The sequence below is a fragment of the Salmo salar genome, chromosome ssa16, assembly GCF_905237065.1.
Source record: "Salmo salar chromosome ssa16, Ssal_v3.1, whole genome shotgun sequence".
Lineage (NCBI taxonomy): Eukaryota > Metazoa > Chordata > Actinopteri > Salmoniformes > Salmonidae > Salmo > Salmo salar.
Genome location: NC_059457.1, coordinates 64,857,010 through 64,880,502, shown reverse-complemented (window position 1 = coordinate 64,880,502; position 23,493 = coordinate 64,857,010).

The window sequence follows — 23,493 nt, the reverse complement described above, 5'->3', positions numbered from 1 at the left end:
CAGGGGGTACCGGTACCGAGTCAATGTGCGGGGGTACAGGTTAGTCGAGGTAATTTGTAGATACTACTAATGTAGAGTAGTATGATAAATAGTATGATAAATAACCAAAAGTGACCCTTATCTTGAGAACAACTACTTATGCGATGATTGCAACTAGTTTAGGCTCTGATTATCAGATGAAGATGGGAGATATTGTGAAGGCATATGGAGCACAATCAGGTTGTTTATCTATGATGAGGGTATGGGTTGCAAACAAGGCGCTGCCTTAGGCTTCAGTATAGATTGCATGCGATCTGTCTTTAATCCTCCAAACTCTTAGTCACATAATACAATTATGTATATATAATACTGTTTATGAACGTAAGGAAATCATAATTTGTCATTTTTATAAAAGAGCTCCAATTGTAGTAATGTGGTAAAATGAGTTGAAGATGATTATTATCGTAAACGTATATGCAAAACCATAAAAACATCAAATCACAATAACACGATCAGCCAATCAAATACAGCAAATGATGGCATTATCTTGATTGAAAACGTACTTATAAATGAATATTGTCTACAAATACTTACATAAATATGCAATTTCGTAATATGTTGCCAGACAAATCTGTTTTCAGTTCATTTACACTTTCTGTCATATTGCTTGAAAGACACTGATGAGCACTGTGTCAGACGATCTGTAATATTGTGCCATTTATTTTTCATGCAAAACAATGTTTTCCCTTCTCATATTTTCCCTGTTCATTTTTTCAAGTTTCAACTTCCCCAAGCACATGAAAAGGTCAATGTAAAGTGTTTCCCGAACCCCTTCCAGCAAAAGAATGTAATAAATATAAGAAATAAGTCAACATAATGCAAGATAGATTAAGCATATAGCCTTAGATTTAGACAGGCATTAATGATTTAGTATCCTAGTCCTAATCCCTTGTTCAACCCAGCATCACCATTAAACTTCAAAATTACACATTCTATCACTACCACCCTCCTCACCTGAGTATTGGATTACTGAAATAAAGAATGAATAATTAATGACGAGAAATAGGTTCCTGGCAACTGCAATGGCTGCAATTTAATAATGAGCATTAGGTTTCTTGTTTCCCCCCCTCCCCTCCCCTCCCCTCCCCTCCCCTCCCCTCCCCTCCCCTCCCTCCTTCACTCTGTCCTCCCCTTTGGTCCACTGGTGTTTGAGCCTCTCATATGTCTGACAAGGGAGATCACCGCAAGAGCCACGAGGCAGGTATAATTTTCTTATATCCTGGAGCGAAGTAAGAATGTCTGAACTGAACACTCTTCCCAGGCAGAAGCTGGAAGGACAGAGAGAGAGAGACCTGCCTGTTTCTTTCTTTCTTTCTCTCTCGCTCTCTTTTTTTAATAAGCCTGTCGTTAAATAAATTAGAATATTCACCCAGGGGTGATAAGACGACCACAAACCCTCTGTCATCTGTTTCCGAGCACTGCCAGACGAATAGAGCCAGGGCCTAGCTACAGCTCTCTTCTCTGTGGCCTTGCTCAACCTCTCTCTCTCTCTTTTGCTCTCTCTCTCTCTCGCTCGCTCACTCGCTCTTTCTCTCTCTCTCCCGCTTTCTCTGTCTGTCTCTCTCTCTCTCTCTCTCTCTCTCTCTCTGTTCTGTCTCTCTGTCTCCTCTCCTCTCTAGCTCGCTGGCTGTGTATTCTCTCTGTCTGAGGTTAGGATAGAGAGACACTGATAATATGCTCCACCTACTCCTCGTACTGTCCTCAACATGCAGTATACAGACACAGTATGCATAAAGATACACATATTCATATTTAGTTAATGTGCCGAGAGAATAAATAAAGAAGAAGATGAAGGATAAAGGCAGAGGGGGAAAAAAACAAACTTTGTTACATATGGACTGCTTCTTACGAGTAATCAGCAGAATGATGGTGATTGGCTGCAGGCGCCAGGCAGCCAGGTTGGCCAGGGCTGGGAGTTAGCACTGTGCCCAGGTCTTTGCTGCAGGCAGGCTGGAGCTCGATCAGCAGCCCAGGTTGGCCCTGACTCTGCTGGGGAGCAGATGGCTAGCCAAAGCTTGTAGTCACACTTACCTTCCCCACTAAATCCCTAATCCCTCAGTGGACGCTCCTCCAAGGCAGGTTTTGGAGGCAGAAATAGGGGTTACAATCTGGACGAGGGTGCCGACTGCCAAAATACTCACAACACAGAAATGCAAATGAACTTATTTGTGTTGTCTGCCAGCCAAAGGCACTGGGCTTCTTTAGCAAGTAATTAAGATACCTTGAAAAATATTTGTAAAAGATCAATAATTTGTGAAATTGACAAATAACAATGATAAAGAATAGAACAGACAGGGTGTCCTGCTCCGCTCCTGTGTTTAGCATGTGTGCTCCGCCCTGATTGTGTTTATCCACAGATGTGTATATTTGTGGCTAGTCCCTTGGGTTCAGGCCAGGGCCAGTTGATGTCATCCTCTCTGAAGCAGTTGATTACTTTAAATCACTCTCTGTCATCGTGGCTGTTGAATGGGACTGGTCGACACAACACAAGAGGTAGCCGTTGGATATTGTACACACCGTACGTAACATGGATTTGGTGCAGATATTGATCCTTTAAAGCAAACAGCTTGAAGCTGTATAGAGCGACCCAAATCAACAACTGCTCAGAGGAGGCCCAGGAACCTGGCTGACACTGCTCAGCTGCGCAAGTTGGCTGGAGCTGGCATCGAACAGACACTGTTATTAGCCCAGTGTTAGCATCTAAATGGTGTGCAGATGTTAATGTGCTGTTTTAGATACAACGTCTAGATAAAGAGGCAGAGATAAACACCATTTCACGTCATATAGCAAATGAAGGACAATTATGATTAGTGGTAAAAAAAATGTTTGCATCGAAAAAATATAGCACAAATGATACCAACATCAATATTGAAATAAATAGTTCGTAAGTCCTTATGGGGAAAATGTGTGCAATGTGTTTATAAAATAGTTAAAGCACAGTATTAAATACAATTGGGTCGGTCAGGCATTTCAAATATGTGAGCATTTTAAGCAACATGATATATGTTGGTTACAAATGGATGTAAAGTGAAATTTCTGAAAGTGAAAATGACACATTGGAAAGATGTGGATCAGAAACATTATTTGTGGGTTGGGCCTTTACATTTACCCCCTCATAAACAGTATGGGCGGTATCTGAACCATCCTTCCTTTTGCCTACTGCACTGTAGTAACGGTTGAGGGCCACTGAAAGGCTTGGGGCCTAGTGAAGCAGAGACAACAACCACCCTGGTTCAGGAGCAGATGTCCTGCACGGCCAGTCTCAGATGGTCACAGTCAGAGTCTGGGGAAAGGTCAGCCTCATACAGTGGGTTAAACTGGGCCATCATTAGTTTTGCTTCAGGTCTTTCGGGCTAATGGTTTTTCAGATCATCGACAGGATTCTATTTTAATTAAAGGTTAGGCTATTGTACGGGGTCGCCGTTGAAGCACACAATGCTATACAACTACCGAAGTGCAGGGTGGATTGCGTCTGAGAATTGAACATGGGAAATCAACATTTATTTGTCGAAAACAAAATGTGAAATGGTCAAATCTGTGACATTATGATCAAAGTTAAAGACCAAAATATGTAAACCATGTTATGGCATTGACTAAGTAAAACATGTGCACTGAAAGAACCATTACGCAAGCCATGCATCCCATCACATGTATAGGACTTGAAAGACATTATAATGTAGGTTCTGTACCACAACCCAACCTAAGTTAGTCAATGCATGGCGTTTTTCGGACATGAATAACATTAAGGGTCCGCACTTAGCACACACTTAAAATGCATCGGGGTGATCTGACAATCAGATCTGGCATTTCACCTGTGGGTATTTGGATTGATTGAGATGCACCAGAGTGGACGTGTGTGTGAGGCTGTGTGAGAGGCAAAGAGTTGGCTAATTGGCCCTAGAGTGCAGCTAATTCTTACTGAGCCTCTATGAGACCTACATTTGAAAGTAGCATCAATCCATTAATGGGACGGTAATGTGTGTTTCTCATTTTCATAGAGGGGTTGGGGTAGACCAATGTGGAAAATCAGATATCGCCACCTTTAACTCCGACAGCGAATAGTCCCGAGTTACATGTCTAGAAGCACAGTACGTATATTTAGTTATCCATCAATGAAATACGGGGGCACTGACTAGCATGAGCTGCATCTTAACCCAACAGCTGTAACTTTCTACTCCTTTTGAACAACCAGGTAACATGACAGCTTCGCTATGTGTAAAGAGTGCACTGGTATCAGTAACAGCTTTGCTCCTGTGTAGCTACTGGAACGTTCACACGCACACACACACACACACACACACACACACACACACACACACACACACACACACACACACACACACACACACACACACACACACACACACACACACACACACACACACAGAGACACACACCACTTAAGGTAAAACAAGGTACAACCCCCTCTGTTTATTTTCTTATATTGCCCTCTCTTAAAAGATGAATGTGCAGGCAGACTATACATCATGTTCGCTGACATGTTACATTAACATTTATAAAGAACTTCATCAAAAAGCACTTTCTCCTTTCCTGGTGCACGGTAGACAGATTTGTTCTGACATCGGCGCAGCTACATGGCTGGTTGCGGTCTCAGATTAATGCGGTAGGGACGGGGGACGGGGGGACTCCGGCGCTCCGGCAGCAGTGATTCCATTTAGACTTTAGCTTATGAAATAATACCTGTCATTTGCCGTCGCTGATCCCAGAAAAGGGGCCAGGTTTCCGAGGTCATCCCTCCATCTGTCAGTGCAGCAGCAGCATGCTGTGTCCCTCCATCCCTCTCTCCTCCATCCCTCCACATTAGCACGTGATAGGCTGTAACAGGGCTCTCAGGGAGGGCCTCGGCCCCCATCGTCCCCCCATCCGGCCCCATCTCCCAGTGGGACTAGACACAGCAGTAGTCAGGGAGACGGCCGACACCACCTGGGAGTCACTGATATGATTACTGGCTAAACGATGAAGACACAGGGCACAATCTCTACATTCATATGGGTTTTATGATTCCCCTGGTTATCAGATGACTTAGAGAGAGAAGAGAGAGAGAGATAGAGGCTTATGGTCGCTACCAGCATCACATGGCATTTGAAATAGTAGATTATTGTAGTTTGGATGAGAGAACACACGGTTCTATAATGCCTTCTGTGTTGGGTTTATGCCCAGGTGAATGGCAGGAACGGAGAGGTCAATTTGAACTAACATTGTGGTGAGAGTAACGAGGTACGTTTTAAAACCAACACAATTTACAAGGATAAATGCCATTTTTCTAATGTCCATGAGCAGAACTAGGTCTGATTCCTGACTAAAACGTAGCTAATTAGATATAATTTAACTTGCCAATCTCGAGAGCCTCAAAGTTATATTGTTCCCTTTATGAAGCTGTGCAATCAATGTTTAATTCAACAGCAGAATGCAAATTCTTAGCCACAAATATGATTCATATTCGTATGGCTACTTAAATATTAATGCTACATCCAGAAGAAGGTCTAGACATTTAACACGCAGTGATTCCTACGGCCCCTTCTCTTGATGGGAAGATTCTCCAGGTTAAGACAATCATCAGATAATGTGATAGATCATTATTTATTTTAATCTTTCCATGCATACTTATTTAAATACTTTTTTTCAACATAATTTTCCACTCAACCATAATACTTTATCATTTTTCATGGAATTCAATAGTAAAAAAATATATATATATAATTTGTGTTTAGACTGAATCCAATGGGTTGTTAAATGATTTTGTCTGTCTATTCTGGGGGTACCGTTAAGGTTTTTGCTGAAGGCTTGAATAAATAAAAGGACAGGAAATAAGGAGGTTGGGGTGATCATCAGTGCCAGACACAAAGGAGGAATGATAGCTGTAGTTCCTTACTGTTTCCTTTTCTTCCTCTTCTTCCTCCTCCTTCTCCTCTTCCTCCTCATCTTCCTCTTCATCTTCCTCATCCTCCTCCTCATATTCCTCCTTCTCCTCCTCCTCCTCTTCCTCCTCCTTCTCCTCTTCCTCCTCATCTTCCTCATCATCTTCCTCATCCTCCTCCTCATATTCCTCCTCCTCTTCCTCATAATCTTCCTCCTCCTCCTCCTCCTTACCAGTCTTTTGGATTAGATCTACTTGCATTTGAACAAACAGGTTGGGGTATATTAAGTTAAGCTACAGTACAACTGTATTACGTTAAGCTACATTACATGGTGGGGGAGTGCATACCTGCCTTGGGGCCTGCAAATACATCATTGAAATAAAATCATGAAATTACCTGGTTTATTACAGCACTATCTCAAATCCTCATACAACACATTCCATGCCCCAAATTGATAAACACATAGAAAAACCCCACTGTGTATTCTTAATTTGAATATTAGTCAATGGCATGTTAGGAGGTTTTGAGGTGGCCCTTCAGTCTCTTACAGTGGTCAAATGTTTACTCAAGATGAGAAAAATATGTATCAATTCAATGTCTCTAAGAATTATTTAAAAAAAAAATATATATATATATATATATTCCTGGACACCAGCGTAAGGAAATAGTATTGTCTGCTTTTTGACAGCCAGTGTAAATATAAGTAAGACAACCCCAAACTTTAAGATTACAGTATAGCCTACTTAAAGTCATGGAATCATACCACAGAGAACAGATCAAGCAGTACCTTTGTGATCTGTACGATTCCGCTACGCCAACGATGGTATTTGTCAAGTCTTCCTAAGAATTTATCAAACGAGCTCATTCGCTACCCACTGCCTTTTAATAGTACTGGATATATTTTAAAGTAGTTTGTCTGACTTTGATCAAAGCTCACAGAGGATTCGAATCAGAAGTCAGACAAATAGATTTGAGCCTAAACCAGACGTCATAGCATAAATCTTGCATGTAATGTGAGGGAGAGGGTGGGGCACTCATTGGGTACATATTCCACTGTAATTTACCCCTATATGATTAAAACAATTATTTCCTGTCTGTGCTTGACTTGGACTGAAATTGGTTCCGGTACTCATTTTGGGTGCCTGTACTGTTCATATTTAGGAGGAATATGTAGGAATATTACATGTTCTGTAGGAATATGTAGGAATATTACATATTCTGTTGAGTACATGGATCCAAAATGTGCATATTTCCCAATTTCATTCTTCAACATGTTACATGGTTTATTTGACTAGATCACTTTGTAACAAAATGATATAACAATGCCATATTTGTATTTTCTCTTGCCAAAAAACCCACTGCTATTTGTTGCTAAATAATGCAGTGTTAAGGCGACAGCATGCTTCAGTTCAGCTGGCGAACTCGGCTAAGAGAACCGAACAATTGTGATTGCATACTCCCTTAAAAGCCCTTCGCTTGGAAAATTAGAAAAAAGTGGTATTGTTTGTCTATTTTGAGACGCTGTATGCAGGATACACTTCCTCAAAACAGTCAGAATTATTCTAAGATAACTCAAGAAATATGTCAATAATATCGACGTTTTTGCCGAGGAGATCTTAGTTGCTCAATTTTACATCTAACTAAGATGATGGGTGCAGTATTTCTCAATGAAAAAATGTGTATGAAAATGAGTCAACTCTTGTTAAATGACAACAAAGACTTTATTGAAGAATCCCTACTGTTGACCAATCAATGAAGGTGCGTAGACTTTGGCTACCGATTTTGGCTTAACTCGATAAAAAACATTTGTGTACCCAAACAGCCCAAAAAAAACGTTACAAAATTGACTCTGTAGTGGCTGAGCCCACTCATCCCCCTCTCAGGCCTCCAGTGTGCGCCCACTAGGACCTCCAGTGTAGAGCTGCTGTGACAGACAGCCGTGGTAAATAGCGGTGAGAAGGTAACATGTTGTAGTTTGTGTATTACATCTGACCTGGCTGGAGCCTGTGTGTGGCTGAACAGTAGCGCTGTGGCCTTCTGGAACAGAACAGAACAGAGAGGACAGGGCTGGAGCTGTACGTGTCTGGCTCCCATCCCCTCTCCCATTGACCAAACAGCTGAACAGGGACTGAGTGTGTGTGTGTGTGTGTGTGTGTGTGTGTGTGTGTGTGTGTGTGTGTGTGTGTGTGTGTGTGTGTGTGTGTGTGTGTGTGTGTGTGTGTGTGTGTGTGTCTCAAAGGCAGGCAGGCTGTGGGAGGGAGGCAGCAGGACCTAGGCTCATTGTCCTCCCCTACTCAGGCTGGTTAAACTCTGTTGGCAACGCCACGTCCCCGGGGATGATTTGGAATCCCAGTAACAGGAATTTTAGCACGACAGGTGTTAATATCGAAAAATCACACATACAGAAACACATAGAAACATTTGCACACACGCACCGCACACACAAAAAGGTTCAAGATAAAAGCATTTTCTACTTTCACCATACACACACACTGGTGGTGCATGTCCTTTGTGTCGATCCGAGTCAAAGGTCCTGCCTGGCCTGGCCCGACACATTAGCTACCCAGGTGCCGAGCAGATACAGTTGCACTACATAATGGCTAATTCAGGGGCCGGTTATGGGAACACCAGCTGGCCCTGTATTTGTCAGAAATGAAATTATTTTGGATTCACATGTCAACAGAAGGACCTGACATGCAAGACTGAAACAAACTCATTTCTGCCTCTTCTTTCCCACATCAATAAAATCTGCCCATTGCTTTAGTGCAGTGTTTCCCAAACTCGGTCCTCTCGGGTGCACGTTTTGGTTGTTGCCCTAACACTACACAGCTGATACAGATATTGAACTAATCATCAAGCTTTAATTATTTGAATGAGCTACAGTATGTACTGTAGTGCTAGGTCAAAAACCGAAGCACTGCTTTAGTAACATGGAGTAGGCTTATTCGTTTTCCAAAGGAATATGCATTAGACCTTTATGAAAGAATAGGGGAATTGAACAATAGGACTAACACATCATATATCATTTTTCTTCATAAAGCTGTAGAGAGACCCATGATGACTTGCCAAAAATGAAGAGAACCTTCATATAACCCACTACAAACCTGATCTCATGGAAGCCATAGTAATGCTCTCAGAACTGTATGGATATCAGTGCATGTTATCACTGCACACTCTAACAGCCTGTAGATTTCTAAGGCAGATGTTCACTTTGAAGAGTTGACCTGGGCGATTAACCACCCTCAAAATCATTATACATGTAACTGACCTGTGAAAAATGCGAAATTTTACATGGTTGTAAAATTCGTTTTTTTTTAAATCTGATCACAACAGCTGATAGGTGGGTTACTATAAAGGATATCTGATGCACCGTAGCTAAAAGGCACCCGTTTTGTTTTTATACCCACACTAAACATTAAGAACACCTGCTCTTTCCATGACATAGACTGACCAGGTGAATCCAGCTGTTAGCTATGATCCCTTATTGATGTCACTTGTTAAATTCACTTCAATCAGTGTAGATGAAGGAGAGGAGACAGGTTAAATAAGGATTTTTAAGCCTTGAGATGATTTAGACATGGATTGAGTATCAAATCAAATAAAAAATATGTTATTTGTTACAGTGAAATGCTTACTAACAAGCCCTAACCAACAATGCAGTTTTACGAAAAAGAAGTGTTAGGAAAGTATTTACAAAAATAAACAGACGTAAAAAAATATATATATTTTTAAATTATAATGAAAAAGAAGAAAAATAACAAAGAGCAACAATAAAATAACAGTAGCGAGGCTATATACGGGGTACTGGTACAGAGTCAATGTGCGGGGGCACAGGTTAGTCCAGGTAATTGAGGTAATATGCACGGTGGTTGCTCAACAAAAATAATTGAGATTATGCTGCAGGATTTATAGGTAATTTGTGGCTTAGTACGGTGCCCTGCGTCACTGCGTCACTGCTCCAGACCAGCGCAAGGAGGAGTTAAAGCACTGATTATGCTTACTGGAAAATACTCTTTCAAAATGAATGGAAGAGGCAAGTGGTAGGGGGAAAAGACAGCATTCAGAGGTCAAGACAGCGCTGCTCTGAGACAAGCATGGGGACTGGTCTTGATAAATCAATGAGATTTTTATTTTCACTGAATCTCTGTTTGGGTATTGGTTAGACTACAATTAGGGTGTGGAAATGTTAGGACTATTTTGCTCTTACTGTAGTACTGTAGCCTACTCCCGACCGGTCACATTGTACATTGCCATTATGGGCTATTAGCAGGACAATAGATACTTTGTGCAAGGCAATTGAGGATGGGGCCTCCAGAGTTGCTCATTTGTCTAAGATGCGAACTGTGTTGCTACAGATGCTTGTTCGCTACCGGGAGGCTCATGAGGCGACAGTGTGCTTTTGGTTTATCTCCCTGTAAAAACAGAAATAAATAATTATAAATAACAAACTGGCTTTATTTACAAATTAGTAAGAATGTCTCACCACATGAAAAATATTGGCCTTTTTCCTCGCTCACTTCCGGTTATTTGAAAACTAAATCTCCAAAATGACGTTATTTTTTAAACAAGCCATAGAAAGTTGGTTGCAATTTCAGATTAATCCACCAGAAAAGACAAAACAAATAATACAACAAATATTGTGGTTAAACTCAAATATACTAATTGATTCAAAAATCTTTATCAATCAGAACCTTTAACAAGTGGAAGGGGAAAAAAGTATTATTAATATTATTATTATTAACCCTGTTTTTCACAAGCAAAGCAGACTGTGAATTCTGCAAACAACGTTTCTAGGATGGGCTATTAGCAGGACAATACATATTGGTCATATTGGTCACGGCTCCCGAGTGGCTCAGTGGTCTAAGGCACTGCAGCTCAGTGCAAGAGGCATCACTACAGTCCCTGTATCACAGGCTCTATCACATCCGACCGTGATTGGGAGTCCCATAAGGGAGTGCACAATTGGCCCAGCATCGTCCGGGTTAGCGGTTATTATAGTTACCTTTTAAACAAGGGGGGAAAGTAAGGAACATCTCTGTCGGCCCTGGAGGCCTTTTGAAGGGCTATTAACAGGACAATAGACACAATGTGGTCCCAAAAACACCTCTCTGACGTAAGGTCCAGCATTGCTCTTGATGATGATTGGGCTCGGGCCGACACGGACTGCTTTATATAATTAACATTTCATTATTTAAAGATTTTCCATATTTTCTCATTGTTTCTGTGATCAAAAAATATAACAAACATTTAAATGAAATTCTTTAAGAGTCCTGATTAAGTAGTATTTTAGTATTTTGATAAAACAGGGAGAGAAAACAAGCGTAGCAAACAATATTTCTAGGATGTGCTATTAGCAGGACAATAGATATTTCCCTTTTATTCAGATTACAACCGCTGACTTTTGGTTATTTGACAACAAAATTATCTTCAAAATATAGTTATTTTTTAAACAAGGACTTGAAAATGAGATCGTGAACTCTGCAAACAACGTTTCCAGTCCGAGAATGAGAATGGTAAATGACTGTAATTAATACATTCGTTCAATACATTGGAATACAAAATAAGCCATCCATCCAACCGTTATGAGCCGAAGCTGAGAGGATCACCAAAACTAAAGGTATTTTGGTTTCAGTGCATTTAAAAACAAATTTTTATATAGCCTATCAATGTGTAGGCATACTGTGTAATAAAATCGATAATTGTGTACTAAAAACATGAATGTGTTTTTGCAGAACATACAACCATGCCGACAACCATCCATGGAGATCAGTGGACAAAGGGCTGGACAACGGGCCGTACCAAAAAAACTCATGGTCCCACAGAATACTACCTGGGATGGATCCCGAGGCAAATGTGGCTTCTTCAACAACATTTATTTTCACTGAATCTCCGTTTGGTTATTGGTTAGCCTACAATTAGGGTGTGGTAAAGGTCACGTTGCACAGCGCCATATTTTCCTAATGGAAACCTGAGGGTTTTGTTTTTTCGTTTTTCTTGGAATAGAAACACATAATATTAATACAATTAATTAAGCTAAATTTGAATTCTCTAGTAACGCCAATATTACAAAGAGTCAAATGCTTCTCAAAGATTCCCTCTGGTGGTCAAACTAGCACTAACTAGCCTTAATGGCAACAATGGCTGACATTTAAATAATGTGATATAGAATTCTGCAGCAGACCGCAAGGTGTGCTGCAGTGTGACACAACTTTAACCTGTTAGGGCTAGGGGGCAGTATTTGCACGGCTGGATAAAAAAATGTGACCCCGATTTAATCTGGTTACTAATCCTACCCAGTAACTAGAATATGCATATACTTATTATATATGGATAGAAAACACCCTAAAGTTTCTAAAACTGTTTGAATGGTGTCTGTGAGTATAACAGAACTCATTTGGCAGGCAAAACCCTGAGACATTTTCTGACAGGAAGTGGATACCTGATGTGTTGTATTACCTTTAAACCTATGCCATTGAAAAACACAGGGGCTGAGGAATATTTTGGCACTTCCTATTGCTTCCACTAGATGTCACCAGCCTTTACAAAGTGTTTTGAGTCTTCTGGAGGGAGATCTGACCGAACAAGAGCCATGGAACAATGATGGCCCATTAGACACCTTTCGCGCGAGTTCATGTTGGGTACCCTCGTTCCAATACGTTATAAAAGAGAATGCATTCGTCCACCTTGAATATTATTCATGTTCTGGTTAAAAAAGGCCCTAATGATTTATGCTATACAACGTTTGACATGTTTGAACGAACGTAAATATATTTTTTCCCCTCGTTCATGATGTGAAGTCCGGCGGGCTTAGATCATGTGCTAACAAGACAGAGATTTTTGGACATAAATGATGAGCTTTTTTGAACAAAACTACATTCGTTATGGACCTGTGATACCTGGAAGTGACATCTGATGAAGAGAATCAAAGGTAATGGATTATTTACATAGTATTTTCGATTTTAGATCTCCCCAACATGACGGCTAGTCTGTATCGCAACGCGTATTTTTCTGGGCGCATTGCTCAGATTATTGCAAAGTGTGATTTCCCAGTAAGGTTATTTTTAAATCTGGCAAGTTGATTGCGTTCAAGAGATGTAAATCTATAATTCTTTAAATGACAATATAATATTTTACCAATGTTTTCTAATTTTAATTATTTAATTTGTGGTGCTGACTTGACTGCCGGTTATTGGAGGGAAACGATTTCCTCAACATCAATGCCATAGTAAAACGTTGTTTTTGGATATAAATATGAACTTGATAGAACTAAAAATGCATGCATTGTCTAACATAATGTCCTAGGAGTGTCATCTGATGGAGATTGTAAAAGGTTAGTGCATCATTTTAGCTGGTTTTATGGTTTTGGTGACCCTGTCTTTGAATTGACAAAACATTACACACAACTCTTGTAAATGTACTGTCCCAACATACTCTAAATTTATGCTTTCGCCGTAAAACCTTTTTGAAATCGTAAAACGTGGTTAGATTAAGGAGATGTTTATCTTTCAAAGGGTGTAAAATAGTTGTATGTTTGAAAAATTTGAATTTTGACATTTATTTGGATTCAAATTTGCCGCTCTTGAAATGCACCTGCTGTTGATGGAGTGCACCACGGGTGGGACGCTTGCGTCCCACCTAGCCCATAGAGGTTAAAGGAAGAACCAATGTACATGTCGGTAGAGGTAAAATAACTATGCATAGATAATAAACAGAGAGTAGCAGCAGCGTAAAAATGGGAGTGCGTGGGGGGTTTTGGGGACAATGCAAATAGTCCGGGTAAGCATTTGATTAGCTTTTCAGGAGTAATGGCTTGGAGGTAGAAGCTGTTAAGAAGGCTTTTGGACCTAGACTTGGTGCTCCGGTACCACTTCTATGACTAGGGTGGCTGGAGTCTTTGGCAATTTTTAGGCCTTCCTCTGACACCGACCTGGTATAGAGGTCTTGGATGGCAGAAAAACTTGGCCCCAGTGATGTACTGGGCTGTACGCACTACCCTCTGTAGTGCCTTGCGGTTAGAAGCCGAGCAGTTGCCATACCAGGCGGTGATGCAACCAGTCAGGATGCTCTCATTGGTGCAGCTGTAGAACTTTTTGAGGATCTGAGGACCTATGCCAAATCTTTTCAGTCTCCTGAGGGGAAATAGGTGTTGTCGTGCCCTCTTCATGACTGTCTTGGTGTGTTTGGACCATGATGGCTCGTTGGTGATGTGGACACCAACGAACTTGAAGCTCTCAACCTGCTCCACTACAGCCCCATCGATGAGAACGGGGGCATGCTCAGTCCTCCTTTTCCTGTAGTCCACAATCATCTCCTTTGTCTTGATCACATTGAGGGAGAGGTTGTTATCCTATCATCACACTGCCAGATCTTTGACCTCCTCCCTATAGGCTGTCTCATCTTTGTCGGTGATCAGGCCTACCACTGTTGTGTCGTATGCGTGCCATTCAGAGGGTGAATGGCCAAGATAAAATATTTAAGGACCTTCTAAATGTTGTATGGTAGTATGTGCCAGGCCCACCGGTTTGTGTCAAGAACTGCAACGCTGCTGGGTTTTTCACGCTCAACAGTGTTTGTCAAGAGTGGTCCACCACCCAAAGGACATCCAGCCAACTTGACATATCTGTGGGAAGCATTGGAGTCGACATGGGCCAGTATCCCTATGAAAAGTTTGACACATTATGGAGTCCATATCCTGATGAATTGAGGCTGTTCTGAGGGCAAAAGGCAGGGTGCAACTCAATTTTAAAAAGGTGTTCCTAATGTTTGGTATTGTCAGTGTATATGGGCGCTTAGTTGTGCCAAAATAACTACTGTTTCTGGTTAGTCCCCCCCTTTCCGCTTCTAAACACAAGATGTTGAATATCGCCATCATTCAAAATGATCAATCACTCATATAGTGTTTCTTTTAGTGAATCTTTTTTTGTAACATTTAAAGATGCATTTTGTGTCTATAAAAGCACATTGCACGTTTGGACTTCCATCAATAGGAACGAGGCAATTCTCCATTTGTGTGAAATGGTGTTGGCAATCTGAGCCATTTGCATTCGTTTCCTATAAAGTGCTTTTCCAAGTGACTCAGACACAATAGTCTCACTGAGTAATGACGATTAGGACGTAAAAGCAATGCGGGGAATACAAGTGCATTGCATTCATACAATGCCAAGAAGTTCTAAGGGAGTCTGCATATCTGATGGATGCTGATTTGTTTGGGGGTCTTCACTTTACTTCTGTCTCACGCCCAATCAGATTACGCCACAGAAAGACAAAGGCTGCTACAGTATATGCCATTATGGATTTCAAACCGTTTCACTTCAGGCACTAAGAGATAAATCAAGTGCCATCGTCTCACTTTCTTTCTCGTCTTGCAAAAGTAGATTTTGTTCGCACTTATTTCAGTGGGTAAAATTATTCTTAAATGCAGTAGCTCATTTTGAAGAATACTGCAGCTTTCACATGCACAATGACATTTACAATGATTAAACGCCAATCATTAAGTTAATCTGACAACATGTATGAATTTAAATGATATGTAATTGACACAATAATACTAATACATTGATATCAAACAGTAGTCTACAGTCATTAACCTCCATATCAACATCAACTTTAAATCATAAACCACCCAACTAATTAGCAAATGTTTGAGCATCCGCATGTCTAGGCTATACTCTGCTTTGCCAAGTTTCTTTTCCATTCTATATGTCATTCTGACATCATGTAGGACTAGTACACACACGCACATGAACACACACACACACACACACACACACACACACACACACACACACACACACACACACACACACACACACACACACACACACACACACACACACACACACACACACACACACACACACACACACACACACACACACACACACACACACACACACACACACACACACTGATTGATTTAGACCGAGCCAAGAAGCAGAGTGCTACGGTTCTCACCGAGCACCTTCAAATATACTGTCAACAGCCCAATCTGTGGCTAACTGCTCTCAGCTGACATTTGAACAAATAGTATAACTGAACTCATACAGTATTCACAAACGTAATCTATATCTATAAAACATTTTTCATAAAAAAATGTTATCCATGTATACTGCATGAGCTCCTTAGTTTGTTGAGTATCAAACGTTTATAATATTACCGTTATTGACTATCTTGCAGTAATACTAGTAGTGGTGGTCCTTGTGAAATGTTTCTCCATGTATAAACCCCATTTATCCTCTGAAGTAAATAAATCCTGAGAAGACTGCACACAGAGCCATGAAAAGGCACCTCTGCACCCTCTCCTGTGAGCGTCTCCACAAAAATGTATATTTGCCAGTTCAAACAAATCTAACTCTCCAGTGACTCCAGCAACACAGGACTTACGCAAACCTATTAGCATTGCTTCCAAGGGCACCCTCAGGAAAGACATGATTCCCCAACAAAACCAGCTCGCTGTACATTTTACACACAGAAATATAGAAAGTGCTGCAAATGCACTGTGACATGGAGAGTGCCTGGAACGATGTATCCTGTTGTGGTATGGCAGGGGGAAATACAGTAACATCATAGATTGTGACATCTAGAAATCAAACATGTAAGGTCTGTTTTTTTTTATACGAGGAAAAAATATATAGCTACATGTACTGTATTGTCTTCTGGGTAAAAGTCTCAGTTTACATTTACAGAGACACTATTCACGTACTGTTGAGTTGATTGTCAAAAGTGAGGTGACGTTGCAGTCATCTAAACTGTTTTCTAAGGTTTTGATCTCAAGCGTTGTTGCACAGTACTTATTCAACAGTGGTTCTGGCGACTGATCAGAAACGTGATCCAGGAAAGTAGTTCAGAAAACGAAGTAAAGTACCGCTTAGGCCAAGTTCCACGGGATGTTAAACTACAAAGAAATACACCAGTGAAAGAGTATAAAACAGATCAATTATTCCATAAAGATCATTAGCTCCAAAAGTTATTACGATTATGGTCAGAGCATTTTTCAGGAGGAACATTTAGTAGCTCCAATTCATGATAATTAATGCTCTTTCCCAGAGGTATTTACATTTTGATGGTCTGAAGTACAATTACGGTTTTGAAACACTGTCCAACACTACGCTGTATTTCCCATGCAGGCAGGAAGTATATGAACATTGGGAAATATCCACTTCTTCAAGTGGGATTTACAAGCCAAATCCTTTGGATGTGTTCAAGCTGTCACTGATTGGAGCAGAGTGACTGGCTTTCTTTGGCTGAATCCACGGAGGGAGGGAGGGAGGGAGGGAGGGAGGGAGGGAGGGAGGGAGGGAGGGAGGGAGGGAGGGAGGGAGAAAGTACCGATGTTGGATCTTACCCTGTTGAAGGATAAATGTAAAACCTGTAGTGTTTTTTTGGCTTAGAAAGGCTTCTGAAGTTTGTAATTTCCACTTTAAAATTTCAGACTTGATATCAACCCCTAAAACAATTTTCATTTATTATAATCCACATAATAGTTCACATTTCCTGTTGCTGCAGGATTATTTTCATGGTGTAGCAAACTGGCTCAAATTAAGATCCTACACCTGTAAGCTGTATGTAGGTGATTGGGAGAGAGGGAAATGGGAGGAGAGAGAGTGTAAAGGAGAGACATTTTTAAACTGTAGGGAGCAGCAGCAGCCTTTCAAATAAGGCAAGTGCAGTTACTACGCTACAGGACAGCAGCGAGAAATGTGAGATATGTAGACAAGAGCCTCTGCCCTGCTTACAGCTATGAAATAACTACCACAAAAATGCAAATAATAGGGGAGGGACTAATTTATATTAGCAGATTACATACCAACACACTGTCATAATTGATATTACTTAATATCATTTTGTGATGTACGTATTCAAGTCATGTGCTTCAGAACTGATTACACCAACACTGTGTGTGTGTGTGTGTGTGTGTGTGTGTGTGTGTGTGTGTGTGTGTGTGTGTGTGTGTGTGTGTGTGTGTGTGTGTGTGTGTGTTTCACTACAAACTATGCCTATTCTGTTGTCTTATATTAGATGAGAACATGCTCATGCAACTATACGCCAGAACAGTTACTCATAGAAGAATGAAACTATACATTTCCATCTTGCTCTATATCTGTCAGCTTTGAGAAATAGTCTTAAAAACATATGGTAGTATGTCAATGTTAAATATGACATTACAGGAGTTACGTTGTTCTGTGATTATACCATAATAACCACTTCTTGAACTGATCTCAACAACATCAAACACAGACAGATGGTCAGGAGAGAAGCATTCTTTTATGTGCTTTTTATCTCTTCAAAAAGGCTTTTCCAGGCATTTAAAAACTGGACATCTAGACACAGCAGAAGGACAGGCCCTGGCATCCTCTCATACCTCATCCCATGATTGGTGGCTTCAACGGTTTGATACTTCCTGGATCTGGACCATGGGGTCCCCAGGGTCCACTCTTGTCGGCTAGGGAGACAGGGGAGAGGTAAGAATACTAATTTATTCACAAGACTAAAACGAGGGAAAATTCCAATTTTTAAAGAGGCTAAGGAACTGTGGTCAGGGGAGAGTAAGTAGTTCTACCTGGGCAGCAACATCGTCTCAGTGACTTCGCTCCACTGGTATGGTGTCCATATTAGGACAGTCACACAGGTACAGGGTTCATATTAGGGTGGGAAATGAGTTGACGATCTTCCTCCTTTTTGTACTTCTCTCTATTTACCATCAGTAGAAAGCTGATATAATATCTCACCATCTAAATTCAACATAACCTCACATTTCTAAAGAAGTGTACTAAATATTTTTCTGTCTGTTTATGTTGTTTATTATAAATTGATATTTGATGTCTGATAAATGTAGAGCCTGGTTCAAAGTTCAAGTGGGTTTTCAAATATTGATTTTGGGATGTTTATATAAAATATAAATCGAGTGTCCTCGGGCAGAAACGAGTTACTTGCTTGATCTGTAACTTGTTTGCAAGATGTTTTGAAATGGTAACATGTCAAGTCAAGCTAAGTATTGACAAGCTAAACCCCAGCCCATCTGTTAGTAATTGCCATCAATGTCATTACATCGTTCATCAGTTAATCTGGTAAACACTCAGGTGCAATAAACATAATTACTACATTTAGTTTTGGGTTAAAATATGAACATACAGGTGATGTGATATTATAGTCATGTATTCTGACTGTAAATAGCCTTCATGTACTGTAGCCTTGATAGCCAAATAGCCTTGATTTACACACACTTTTCTGAGTCAGATTTGCTCTTTTGTACTCCTGCATGTTTATTCTAAGTTTCCACCCTGCTGGTTTGTTGTGACCTCTGCACAGGTTAGACCATGTCAGCCCTGCAGCGCTAACCGTGCATGAATCACCACTACACATGACACAGACAAGGCACTGGTATGAGTCAATACTGGTTACTTGTTGCCTAGAATGTAAATGTAGCTGATCATAGGGGATCTCTCGCCTTGCGACCGGTTCACTAACTAAGGCATGCCAACCCTTAGGCGGGAATGCCATCAAGTTAGAACCCAGTCATGTTTTTTTATAATGCTTTCACTGTCAAGGTGAGTTCATCCTGGCAGGCATAGTAAAACATGTTTGATTATAATACTTTCTATATTTTCAATTACAGCTGACACGTCTGCAAACCAAGTGGGCACATGGGTTTTTCTTCCAGTTTCGACCTTTGTGCAAGTAAGCACAAACGTGGGCTAGCGTGGATGTCCATAGCGCTGCTGACAGTGATGAGACACATTAGTAAATAACTACGCTTAGATAACAGTCAAAATATACCATCAAGTCTGCTTCATAATAGTTTTTGGCCACCGTCGAATGACATTTATGTATAGCTTTTAGAGGCGAGCCAATGAAACGCCGGCTTTAAAATAAAGTCGGCTATGATTCATGTCATCTAGCTGTCAGTTTTACATGAATGTTATGACCATCTCTGTCATGTTGCACATCTATAATCAACTCCAGCTGTAAAATAGAATTTGGCATGACATCACAGAGGATATTTCCTTGGTGGCAGGCTGATGCCTGCAAATGAGAGGTACACCAGGTGAAAACAACTACAACACAAAACAATGGGTATAACAGGACCGAAATGACAATCGTAAGGGGGAAGAAATGTGTTACACGCTTACTGGTTAGCTGTGAACTAGGACAGAGAGTCGTATTCATCTAGAATATAATATGTCGAGGTGAAGGTTTCTGTGATTTTAGCTACTCTTCTATCAAAGAGCTCTCATTGTGTTGAATTCACTCCAGCACACAAAATACATGATCAACCTGACCTTTTTCTAAAGTTAGGAAGAGAGAAGATTGTACCATAACGTTTACATTACTGTACTTTCCTAAGCAGTCATCTGGGCCCATACGATAACTACACGGTTGTATTTCAAAATGCGAATTATTGATAAATGCATCCTCAGTGTTTCCTTATCAGTCAAGGAGGGGGTGTCTATTTATTCTGAATATTTCTTTGATTTCCTCCTCACCAGATTCCTTAGAAAATTGCAGAACTTGTTTTGTATGCAAAGGTACCTAGCTTACAGTAATTTATTTTATTTGTATGCCTCTTTCTCCTCTAATGTGACAAATAAGAAATGGCAATTTCTGCCCCAGGAAATGTGTCAGGCACCAGAGCAGCACTGTCAGTCATATTAAAGTATAAGCTGCTCCTTTAAAAAGCATGTTGATTCTCCATACTCCAATATTGACTAACTGTCTCTGTTTGATGTATGCATTACTAGCCCCATGCAAACTCAATGTTTGGGCTTAGGTTGTTAGTTCTGCCACTGTAACCGATGCAGAGTAACTACTGATGCCCCCAGATATAACAATTGACTGTCCCCATGGACTGAGAGAGAGAATTTGCTTGTGACTGAAATTACTGCCCAGCTAGCACATTTAATTCCTTGGAAGTTGTGGGAACATTTGTTTTTGGTTTCACATTGGTTGTGGGAACGAAGACAGAATTTTCCTGACCAGTTAATTAAACTAAACATTTTTTTTAAATTGCCTGTTCTGGGAACATTTATTTTTAGGTTGCAGGGTGGTTCTGAGAACCTTTTACTCTGGTTCCTTGACAGATTTCCTGGGAGGTTTTATTAACTCTATTATAAATTAAATTGTAGGTTATTTTGAGGTTTAATAACTTCCTTAAATCTTTCACTGAATGTTTCAATAAGAGTTTTAATAACAATGCTAGTTTATTTTGGGTTAACTTTTTTATTGTGACACAGCATCAGTGAGATTCAAATCCATGATTTTCTGTTCTCTATCAATGGAATTAGTTCACTTCGCCACCAGGATGGAGCAAGCATACCACCCGAGCCACTGCCTGTTCACCCCGCTAACATCCAGAAGGCGAGGTCAGTACAGGTGCATCAAAGCTTGAACCGAGAGACTGAAAAACAGCTTCTATCTCAAGGCCATCAGACTGTTAAACAGCCATCACTAACATTGAGTGGCTGCTGTCAACATACTAACTCAACTCAAGCCACTTTAATAATGGAAAATTGATGTAATCAATTTATCACTTGCCACTTTATATTATTTATATTACATAATGTTTACATAACCTACATTATTCATCTCATATGTATATACTGTACACCATACCATCTACTGCATCTTGCCATCTTGATGTAATTAGATGTATCACTAGCCACTTTAAACAATGCCACTTTATATCATGTTTTCATAACCTACATTACTCATCTCATATGTATATACTGTACTCTATACCATCTACTGCATCTTGCCATCCTGATGTAATGTACCACTAGCCACCTTAAACAATGCTGCTTTATATGTTTTCATACCCTACAATACTCATCTCATATGTATATACTGTACTCCATACCATCTATTACATCTTGCCTATGACGTTCGGCCATCACTAATTTATATATTTTTATGTACATATTTGTATTCATTCCTTTACACTTGTGTGTACAAGGTAGTTGTTGTGGAATTGGTAGATCACTTTTTAGATATTACTGCATGGTCGGAACGAGAAGCACAAGCATTTCGCTAGACTTGCATTAACACCTGCTAACCATGTGTATGTGAAAAATACATTTGATTTGATTTGATTTGTTTTCTTTATGCATACAAAGCTGTTTTATTCTATTCAAACAGACCCCATTTCAAGGTAACAAGCACTCTTTAAGATCAGGTGTGGCCAATTAGTAGGCGTACCTGAACAGACTTAACAAGATAGAGGATATAATTAGTTTTGTTGACTCTGAGAATAGAATGTATATGTTTTTAAATAACATTATTAGAATGTTCTTGGAAATGTACTAATGTTTTCTTGTGGTTTTTATGGAACGTTTTCTTAATCTTCTGAGGATAGAGCTTATTGTGTACAATTACATTTTTTGAACATTTCCAGAATATTGCCAAGAATTGACATCACAGAAAACCATACATTCTCTGAACGTTCTGAGAACATCGCTTATGTTAGACCATTTTTGAGAACAGTCCCAGAACGTAGTAAAAATATGATGTTAAGTAGAACTTGTGTGGAATGTTCTGTGGAAGTACTGAAATTCCCACAGAAGAACATTGTTTCTTAATGTTCTCTAAACTATTTGAGAACATGTGCAATGTTAAACCAGTTGGAGAATGTTCCTAGAAAATTACCAAAATTGAAATAAAATGTAACCATGTTAGATTTTTAAGGAAATGTTCTGTTAAAGTAAAGAAAATTATATTTTTTGGTAAAGTTCCTTTTTTTGTAATGAGAATGTTCCAAAGCCAAGCAACTATCATCATAGATGATGTTGTCTGATGCAGTTCACTAGGGCAGGGTTGTGGCTGTGGGGCTTGGAGCCAGAATGGAGCAGCTGACCAAAATCAAAGAAAACAAACTGAACACAAGTTACAGGTCAGTGCTGACCTTGTCACAGATGAGGTTTTACCATCATTCAAACCTTGCTCATCTCTGCTGGACCTAAATGATTTTAGTGCTTGAATGACCAATACTAATCTATGACGTTGATATCCTCGCAGTTTTTTTCACCCGTTGATGGTTAATTGAATAAAATTGTTAATCAATGACAAATGGAATTGGAAACGTATATATATATATATATATATATATATATTTAAATTAGTCATACATTCAATCCTGGATTTCTTTCTATGTTCTTTTACAGGACCTACCCCCTCGTTTAGGCAACAAAGGGTTACTCTTCTGGAGTCCGTCCATTCTTAATGAAGCCTTATCTTTCTCACTTTAATCGTTCACCAGATGTGTTTCTTCCCGTTTTCACAGTTGACATTTTTTTGTTTGACATAATACAGATTCAGGTTCAGAAGTCTGTTTATATAAAGAGAGTTGAGGTTGTTGGCTTTGAAACGACGTGTTCCTCAACATGTGTGATCAGCACTTTCCCAGGGTTATTTCCACATTGTTTGCCAGAGACAAGCAGAGGGACACACACACACACACACACACACACACACACACACACACACAACGACCGACTGACGGACTAGCCTTTCTTTGAGGCAGAAATGTTTTATTACAAAATATTCACTTTGATTCCTGTCCCATTTGGTGTCCATTCCAAACTGT